The 10951-nt window shown below is 36.2% G+C and overlaps 1 long non-coding RNA gene across 1 annotated transcript; it reads left to right on the forward strand.

The window, feature by feature from the left end:
* The first annotated feature begins 208 nt into the window (after nucleotides 1-208).
* On the forward strand, nucleotides 209-5571 carry LOC117665258 (uncharacterized). Its single transcript, XR_004591296.3, has 2 exons — nucleotides 209-279; nucleotides 5331-5571. It is a non-coding gene; the product is annotated as an uncharacterized LOC117665258 (long non-coding RNA).
* The last annotated feature ends 5380 nt before the right edge of the window (nucleotides 5572-10951 follow it).

The following is a 10951-nucleotide window of genomic DNA, read 5'->3' on the forward strand; positions in this document are numbered from 1 at the left end:
TTGATGTAATTCTGCTGGGAGCAATTGTTCTGTAACAAGTGATGTCACAGTCACATTCATTGCATAGGCTGGTTCATCATAAATAGCCATCAAGCCAGAGTAGTGAGCTACTTAAAAACAGTTGAACGGTGATTTCCATTTCAGTTCTTTTTTTTCTTTAAAAACCGATCATACCAAATCACATAGGAAAATCCTGTGAGAATTTATACAATGATTGTCGTTGGTTGGCTGCTATTCCTTCTCACTTTGCATCTGATAAACAGAATTCCAAAAGCTAAGGTGAGTACATTTTTAAAATATATTTGGAATTTCACCTAGGTTATTGCTGGATGCAGAAACAAAGGAATTGGCTGGGGCTGTTTTTTTGTGGGATATTACTGAAAATATGCATGGAATTTATATCACAAGCAAAATTATTCATAAAGAAATCTTATATGTAAGAGGAGAAAAGGATGCCAAGCTATTGTAAATATTTCCTCGCTTCATGAATTACTGGATCATTTGAGAGAAGGGTGAAAGGGACAATTTGTTGACTATTTAGTCCTTCTACTGGAGCACATTTTCTATTATATTTTCTCAGGGTTCTTGGGCTCTATAAACGTCCATTTAGATCCATGTACCTCTTGCAACTATCAGTGACTGAAACCATGACACAAAGGCATCAAAAGTGTGGCAATATGCTATATGATGTACATTGCAATGTTGACAACAGTAGGTTGGCTTGCGGGGGTAATATGAAAAAATTAGAAGTCCTGGCCTCCACGATATAGCATGAGGATGCTTGAGAAAAATCTGGTCTGTGGTTATACAGGCCATACTCCATGTTAAGGTGGAAAGGTAACAAATAAAATAATAAATAAAGTAAACATGGGTCCAACTAGATGATCACTGAAGGGCCCTCTTTGTTCTTAATATTGTAAGAGAGAAAATGCTTGCAATTATATCCAGCACATAGGCAGGCACATTCCTTTCTAGTAGGACTCCTACTTCAAGGCCTCTCAGTTGTCACAGATAAGAACAGTCTAGGTGATTTACACTTTGAAGGTCAGAGTAACAGAGATGTCCATATTGTTGTTTCAACAAGAGATAATTTGAAAAATATGCTTCAGTAACTTTTTAGAAGAATTATTATAACTGTTTTGCAAACTCAGTAATTAGGAAATGTCAATTAAAAAAGACAAATGTATATGACCATATGAATTGCTGACTTCACAGAATCCTTTGTTTGAAACTGTATAAAACTGGAGTCTCATGATCATAACTTTGTTCAGATCTTGAGGTATCAATACCTATCTGATCCTTTATTGCAATAAATAATTAAACTGATTCTGCCTGCCCTAAACAGGATGTTTCTTTAATTCCCATCTCCACAACAATGTGGCATAAGTGTAACTAAGACTGGTAACCTAGTCCAGTGGTTCTCAACCTTTTCTCTACCATGGACCTCTTTTAAATACCTTTTGTGGCCATGGACCAAGACCACGGACGTCCATGTCTTAACACAAGATTTAAATCCTACTGTTTCTTCAAGCCTTCATGGACCCCTTGTGATGATATTGTGGTCCCCCTGGGGTCCGTGGACCACAGGTTGAGAACCATTGACCTAGTCTATACCTTTGCTACCTTCCTAAAAAGCATTATTAGAAAGTTGCAAGGTGATGGTCAGTACAGTTTGGTATCTCTGAACCTGTCTGGTGATGGTCAATGTTTGTGGAAGATTACAGTTTGAAATATAAAAAAACAAGTCTATCCAAAATAATACAAATTAAAAAATGAAATTAAAGAAACAAAAAAAGACATATCAGTGAAATTATAGAAAAGAGGAAAAGTATAATATAGATCTGAATGAAGGTGCTCTGATTTAGCAGAGAGGAGTTGATGAATATATGCAGGAAGTTAAGATATAGTTTAATTAGAATGAAAGGGCTAAAATGTCATATATATGAAATGGTGTCACCTGGGTTGTTATAGATACATATGAATGTAGCAATCCATAGACTGATGATAGTTGCATTTTATGTAACAGCAATGGAAATACCTTAAAGTAATTTTGAGGAAAAATGTATGTAGTGTTCAGGAGAAAGAAGAAATTCTGATAATTGACATGAATGGATTGGCAGGAATGAGATAAGAATGCAGAAAAAATGGGCCATTCAAGAGCTAAGAAGGCAAGTTCTTTTGTGAATATCTGTTGGAAGGAAAACTTATAGGAGAACAAATAAAAGATTTAGCAAATCATTCAATACTGACAGTGTGCAACATAAAACAACAACAAAAGAATTAAAAACAATTAAAACAATGCAAAATAAATGCTTCTAATCTAATTGGGAATGTGAATTTACATATACTTTTGTATAAAACTGATATTGTAAGAATCTGAATGATTTGCAAATATTAAAGACTGTATGATGAGTATAGATCAAATAATTAATAAATCAGGACGGGTTTTGACTGGCTAGGTGGCTCAGTGGCTAAGACACTGAGCTTGTTAATCAGAAAGGTCAGCAGTTCGGCGGTTCGAATCCCTAGTATAGGTCTCCTGCATGAACAGGGGGTTGGACTAGATAACCTCCAAGGTCCCTTCCAACTCTGTTACTGTTACAGTGTTTGACAGAGATAATGGCATGAACAATTGCAGGTTATATATAGATCACTAAAAACTAAAGCATTGTTCTTTAAAGAGAGGTAATGGCCAGATTTATTATGAAATAAGATACCTAAATTTCTCTAGGTTTGCTAAGCCATAAAGCAGATTAGATGTAGTGTATAATTTATCTCTCCTACATTTTGGAATTGCTTCTTAATAAAGAATAAAATGGCCCATTCAAGGTAAACACAAAGTGTACCTGAACATTCATGTCTTTATGCTGTTATGTTACTTTTTCACAGCAAATTTTATTGTCTTAACTCTTAAAAGAATGAATGGAAGATGAGGACAACTGTCCATCTTCTGCTCTGTGACTGTCTCCAGCCCCTTCCCCTTCCTTCCAAACCTTGTTAGAGGATCAGGAAATGCCTCTGAATAAGTAGAACATGCTAGCTCTATAAAGAAAGGGTGAATAAGACCCGGTTTATCAGAGACATTGTCTTAGCAATTGTGATGGAGGTGTTTTTGCAAATGTCCATGCATACTTAGAAAAGGTAGGGAAGTCCTCCTCAAAGCAGGCATGCTGATCTTCAGAGGAATGGAGCATTTTGATTCTTCAAATAGTGGTTTGGATATACATGGAGGCATGTCTGTGTTTGGGTTCTTTTCAAACACCCTTTTAAGTGGCTGAGTCTAAGCTTTTGCTTAGCTGTGTTGTATGAAAAAAGAAAATTGTTTTTGAATCTTCCCAAAATGAGCAGCGAGAAGTACAGTAAGATAAGTAAGCTGAGTGTTGGAAATTGTTATTATTTCTGAGCTGAATATTATGAGATTAGAAGAGATTTAAAGGAAACACAAATATATTAAAAGTACTTATTTACAAGCATGGAACTGGAACAAAACAGTAAAAAAAAAAAGTCCACTAAAGGCTGGCCATTAACCTTTGGTAAAAGCAATCATCAAGATCATCCATGGCTCCATCTTCTGATCCAGAAAAAGAGGTCTGGCTGTCATTAGGTGTTTCATGAGAAAAATATATGATGCACCTAATATTATTTAATCAAAGATTAAATTAATGGATGGAGAGAAGAAAATATATATCTGAAATTCATTAAAAAGCATGATGCATGAGCAAATATCTATAGACTTGGCCTGGGTTATCTCAAGACATATATTTCCCATTTATCTGCTGTTTTTTTGTTTCTGCAAAAAAGAAAAAGTCTCTTTTGTTGAGGGTAAAGTATAACATTGTGTCTATTAACTTTAGTCTGCTATGCCGTTTCTTTAAAAGGCGATTCACAGAAATTGTTTATCTATCAATGCAGAAGAAAGAAAAAGAAAAGAGCTCAACTTTTTAATGCCTTGTTAAAAGACATCTGGGGAAGAAATATGAACATGTGTAAGGGTGTCACAGAGAAGGCGGCTAAGATTTGTTATCTATCGTTCCCAAATGTAGGACTCAGAATAAATGGTTTCAAGTTGCAGGAAGGGAGGTTTCTAACTGTAAGAACAGTTCAGCAGTGCAACTAATTGCCCGTAGAAATGGTGAACATGTTCAAGCTGATGCTGGATAGCCATTGGTCAGGAGCTAAGCTTGATGGCCAAATGACCCTTTGCAATCCCAGGTTTCTCACAATGATTCCAAAAGAGAAGTATGGGCACTGCATTTATGAGAGTGTAGACAAGATATAGAGGCCTGGATTTAAATTTTGTTTTAATTCAGAATTGGGAGATAGTACCTACTCTTCTCCAAAATTTAAAATTAAGAATCACCAGCATTTTATGATAGGCTGATATTGCATGAAATATTATGTAACCTTTTCAGTTTAATTTGTTTTTTTTTTTTAAATGTTTTTGGTATCTGTGGTATCATGAAAAATTGTGGTGCATATTGGCTGAAAAAAGGGCTGACCTCTGGTTTCAGGATGCTCTTGTTTCAGAATAAGGGAGAGACTTGCTGGTTCTTTCTCTCTGCAGCTTTTACAACGTTCTTCATAGCTTTAGACATACAACGTATCTTACTAAATGTTTAGTTTTGCTTTTACAAAACAATGTTGGTAACCTGCACATTTGTAAGGACATTAAACTTGAAAGTATGTGAATGATGCTTGGGGAGATTTTAGAGATAGCTTCCAAAGATCAAGGATAGTTTTCATTGCCTTGTACAGGATTTTTAAAAACCGTCTTATTCCTGGAAATAAACAATGCAAAGAGGGGGGGGGGGAAAGCACATGATGGAGATAATGATTCAATGCAACAATGTTAAATAATTTCATGCAGACTTTAGATTTAGGTTTCAATAGGATAGAATCAGTGGTGAAATCCACTTACCTTCACTACCAGTTCAGGAACGGGAGTGTGGTGGAGTGCGCGCACACTATGCGCGCATGTGCCTCTTCTGTGCATGCACAGATGGTAAAAAACCAGGACATAATGATGTCCTGGCGGGTGGGTGGAGCCTCCCGCCACTGGCGCTACCGGTTTGGCGAGCCGGATAGAATCGGGGGGGGGGATTTCACCGCTGGATAGAATTAAATATAACTATAGTTGCTTAGTAAGCAGGCAACAAAAAGAATAGCTAAAGGTTTATACCTTCCCAATTTAATCTCCAGTTGGGATCATGGCCTCTTGCCCTAAGTTAAACTTCTTAGTTTCGTTCCTTTTCTGTATGAACACTGATAAAACAATATATGTTGTTTCTTTCTTCAAATGCTTGAGTGATATCTTCTGTGTTTGGTTGCAGGGGGAACCAGCAAAGAACGAAGGTGAAAACAAGCCTTAATTGGCAGACTCCCTTAGACAAACATCGCCTAGGACAGAATTTCCTCCTATTTTAAGAACGATGGTCCAGTTTGGAAGCGCAGTTTAAGGCACCACCAAGAAAGGAGATTTCCTGCTCATGAACTAATAGTTAATGAAGTACTGAAGACAATGAAGCCTTTTGTTCCTGTTGTTGGTAACTCATAAAACCCTTGCGAGCATCATGTTATATGTTCATGACCTGGACTTTTCACATACATTACTGGGCTCCATTAAGCACAGAGCAGAGCGCATTTCAAGTGTTCTGTATAACAGTATATTTGGAATAGATTCATTTTACGCTTATCACTTAGAATGTCTGAGCGCTGATGCAACTTTTGGTGGATGGGTACTTTAAAAATTGCTTACTAGCTGCAGTGGTAAAAATTCACATAACATTTAAAAATATATCATTTGTGGGGACATCCTCGCATAAATATTAATATCAACACAACCAGGTATTTTTGGTAGAAGTATTTATTTTAAAAAATTAAATACGATTTTAAATTACAAAATTATAACTAGGAAAGCCAGGAATAAAAGAGCAAGTGATGCAAGAAAACTGCAATGAGGAATAACTATTTAAACAGCTCAAAATTGAAAATATTTGGACTGCAATCCTATCTTTTCTAAGCACGAGTCAAACTTATGGAATTCCACTGGAATGAATTCCAGATTAGTAATGCAGTCTAGTGTATACTATAGTATAGTACTTTACTGTATAGTATAGTACAATACTATAGTATAGCAACTTGGATTGCAGGCTAAGATGTTTTAAATGCCTCAGTGAATTAAAAATAAATAAAACTTATGGTACTTTCCCTTTCTCACAGTTGTTATGTACATGTGTCTATATCTCTGTATAAATAGATAACCTAATCTCCATTTTCCTCTTCATCAATGTTGGACAACACATTAAAGCGCACCAGAGCAATAATTATCACAGTTTTTGCAATATATTCACCTCATATTTTTTTCTGCTTTTGAGATCTTATTGTAACTCTTATAAAAAAATTGACGGTGGAGAAAGATAATAAGATTCATTACTGTTTATAACTTATAAACAGTTATAAAAATATGTTTTTATGGATGTATCTGAGCATAAGAATTAAATGTCCTAATTTATAATTTTTTGAGCAAATTTAGGGAAAAATAAATAAAGTCAACGTAATTCATGATGAATTTAAATAATACTAACAACATGTTCTTGACACAAAACCCACTTCAGAATAGGAACAAAATAATGTAATTTACTTCTTTTTCAGATTTTAGCATTGTTGCTATATTTCTATCTGAATGCTGAAAGAAACTTCAGGCACATTATTTCATAGGTATTAACAAATGTTACTAATGTACAATAAAAACCAGGCTTATAAAAGCAAATGTAGTTGTATAGGAATTGCTACTAGTCAGCCTATGCCCATTCAGGCCGATAACCATAAACTCTTTCCCTGGAACAGAGGTATTTTTAATGTCAGGTCTGTATTAATAATAAATCCACATAATTTGGGGGCTTGGGCTAAACCTTTCTCTCTCTCTCTCTCTCTCTCTCTCTCTCTCTCTCTCCCCCCCTCCCTCCTCCCCTCCGTCTCCATCTCTCTCTCCCTCTCTCTCTTTTTGATCTTGGACTGGAATTATTAGAGCAGACTTCTCAAAGAAGGAAGAATAAGAGAGTGGTCCCTAGAAAGATTCAATGCTTCTTTATTTAGAAAGGAAGGCTTTAGAAAATTGGGCATCATCTAAATTCAAACTGGGTAATCTAGTACAGAGGTCTCCAACCTTGGCAACTTTACGACTTGTGAACTTCAATTCCCAGAATTCAGGGAGTTGAAGTCCACGAGTTGTAAAGTTGCCAAGGTTGGAGATCCCTGGTCTAGTAGCTATGGTTTGTGCTCCTCCGTTGCCCCCTGCAACTTAATTCAATAAATTGTGCAACTTAATTCAATAAATAAAAAATTAGACAGTGGACCAAATCTCTTCTGCAGCTCTTTGAGCTACCCTCACTTCTCTCAAGAATTATGACAACTCCTAAATAATGTGAGTTAAACTATATGGGATTGCCTGGAGGGAAATGTAGGCAGGGACAATTACTTTAAATCATGTGGTAAGATGTTACTCCATTTAGTTGCCATTGAAGTCCTATTTGACAAATCACATTGTTAAAAGATCCCCTCCAGTAATATTTGTAGGTAAGGTCAAAATAAGTCAATAGAATAGAGATACGAAGGAGGATAAAAAATTAAAAGGACATATTATCAGATAAAGTTTGATACAAGTATGACATGCTACCAAAAGAAGAGTAAGTCCAGTGATGTCACCCCTATCTTCTCCTTCAAATGCTTTTCGTGTTGGAGATAATTACAGCAAGAAAAAAAGTAATTACTTACCAGATATGGTTACCTCGAATTCTATGCACAAATTAAAAACACAGCAAGAACTTCTGAGGCACAAGTTGGAATACGCCATGGTTGATATATTTTCAAATAGCCAGAAGGATAAAATCAGAGCTCAAGAAGGAAGGAGGAACATCCAAATAAAAAACAGAATTTGAAACACTCAAATAAAATCAACACCTTATATTGCGGCACATGTACAGGCTTTTAGATGTAATACAGAGATAGAACAAGCAAAAGTATGAAGGCTATTGCTTAACGCATTGTAAGCTGCCCTGAGTCTCCGGAGAAGGGCGGCATATAAATCAAAATTAAAAAAAAAACATTAAAAAATTATGACAAAATGGATGTAAAATTTTAAAGAAACAGTTATAATACATCAATGAGAAAAATTATGGACTAAATCTATAAAATTTACACCAAATTATAACTTAAAGGAAAATTGGTCCAAAATATTTTATAGATGTTATATAACTCCATTAATATTATCTAAGATAGCAAATCACATGGTAATAACTGTTGAAAATGCCATGAAACAGAAGGAACATTTTATTATATGAAACAGTCATGAAAAAACCCTCAAAAATAGTTGGAAAAAATATAATGCCAAAAAATTTGAATTTAAATTTGAAATGAAACCACAACTTTTCCTACTAGGTGTAATCTCAGAAAAAATCAACAGAAATATAATTTAATGAGATACATACTCCTTTTGCAAAAATAAGCTTTGGTCAACCTGGAAGAAAGACACAGTCCAAACCATATCTTAACTGGGAACTTTTAACTTGGAGGATACACAATAATGGCAAGACCAACAGTATATATTCACAATACAAGTTTAACTAAATTTAAACAAAAATGTTTCTCATACGTGCAACACATCATGCAGCATGGTGAATATAACCAGTTACTTACTGTCTAGCTTCTAAGGGGGCCTGAATATCCACAAATATTGCAAATTAGTAAATATATAAAAGTGGGGAAATTAAACCATCATTTTTATTATTTTCCATTTTCCTTTTAAAAAAAAGTTTAAAGAATTTTCACTTTGCTTGTCTGTCTGTCTGTCTGTCACCTTGGGCGAGTCACTTTCTCTCAGCCCTAGGAAGCAGGCAAGGGCAAACTATTTCTGAAAAAAACGTGGCAAGAAAACTGCAGGTGACATACCCAGCCAGTCACCAGGAGACAAACTGGCTCATAGGCACCCCTCCCCAAAAGCAACAATACAATTTTTCATTCATTCATTCATTCATTCATTCATTCATTCATTCATTAATTTTTGTTCATTCATTCATATTCCTCCTTTATTATTTTTATAAATAACTCAAGGCAACAAACACATTCTATACTCCCTCTTCAGTGAGATGAGTTGGGCTGAGAAAAAAAGTGACTGGCCCAAAATTACCCACCTGCCTTTCATGCCTAAAGTAGGACTAGAACTCATACTTCTAGCTTCTAGAGTAATAAATTAATTAATTAGCTGAAGCTTGACAGCACTGACATATAATCAATACTTTGATGTGAGTTGCAACAGTTGTTTTTTTGTGTGTAATATTTAACTTTGGATGAAAAAGCGAAATAATGGTATGCTTGTAGTTAATACTGACAGAATGTTTTATTTCCTTTCACTATATTCTAAGCTACCTAAGTAAAAAAAGTTAATTTTTAATCAGATCATATAAACAACAAATTAAAATTCAAGATGGTGGTTGCACCTATGTGATCAAAGTCCCATCCATTTGTATATGCATAGGGTGTCAACACATGTACAAAGGAGGTAAGGTTTTATTTGTATGGTTATAACTACCTCCTTGACTTTTGAGTATCCCCACTGCTGGGAAATGGTTCCTAAGAGCTCCAAAGAGAGGAGAGTAAGATAAGTATTAGCTATACAAGCTGCCTGCCTTCTGCTTGCATATCTATTGCATATCAATTGCCATGCAATTAGCTTACAAATAATACAATAAATATTTTCTTTTTCTGTTTATGTTTTATATTACAAAGCATAATCAGAGGGGCATCTTATTTTAACCATGGTTAGCATCTCATTTGCACATTGCAGAACATCCAATTGTTAAGTGTCCACACCCAGATCTGAAGGCAGGAAAAGTTTCAAAAGTCTATTAGGTTGCTCCCAGCAAGAACTCACCAATATTTGAGAAACATTCCTACTTTTCCTTTAGTTATTGACATGATTAATTAGCCCTCTTATTTTCAATCACATTTACAATCTACAGCAGTGATGGCTAACCTTTTTGCTGTTGCATGCCAAAAGCGGGGGGAGCGCGGGGGGGGTCGCACGCATGCTTGCCCACACCCATAATTCAATGCCCCCCCCGCCCCTGTGCTCCCCCCGCTTTTGGCACGCGACAACAAAAACGTTACCGGTGGGCCCAGTAGGCCTGTTTTTTGCTCTCCCCAGGCTCCAGAGGCTTTCTTGGAGCCTGGTGAGGGCAAAACGGTCTCCCCCCCCCCGAGCCCTCCGGAGGCCGGAAACAGTCGGTTTCCCAATTTCCGGTGGGCCCGGAAGGCCTGAAAATCAGCTGGCCGGCGCGTGCATGTGCGCTGGAGTTGAGCTAGGGCAAAGCTCGCGTGCCCACAGATATGGCTCCACGTGCCATCTGTGGCACGCGTGCCATAGGTTCACCATCATGGATCTATAGCCTTTCCACCCCAAGGCAGTTGAATGATAGAAAGCAGCAGCAATATCACTGGCTTTAGGACAACTGAGTTTGCCTCACTAGGGCCATTTTTTCAGATAGGTTCTACTCTCATTGCTCCAGACACCCACAGGATTTGTTCAAACAAGTCAAAATGGTGGCCATGATAATATGGTTAAATCTGTTTTTTATGTATTGTATGTGTGCAGGAAAATCTGTAAGCTATGAAAAACTACTGTATTACTAAATTATTCATACATGAAAATAGTATGTTTCTTGGTCTTTGCTGAAGCTGTGGATATCTTTACTCCAGAGTTGCCACCTAGGAGTGCAGCATAACTGTTCTAAAGTGAATAAAATAATAATGTGAATAAGGTGAATGGGAATAAAGTGAATAAAGTAGGAATCATATAGTCAGTTACATGAACCCTAAAGGACACTCTTTATTCACTTTATTATAAGGGAGAAAGGGTCAGTTAAAGGACACTCTCTATTCACATTATTATAAGGGA

The sequence above is a fragment of the Pantherophis guttatus genome, chromosome 1 (assembly GCF_059756535.1).
Source record: "Pantherophis guttatus breed Tessera chromosome 1, ASM5975653v1, whole genome shotgun sequence".
Lineage (NCBI taxonomy): Eukaryota > Metazoa > Chordata > Lepidosauria > Squamata > Colubridae > Pantherophis > Pantherophis guttatus.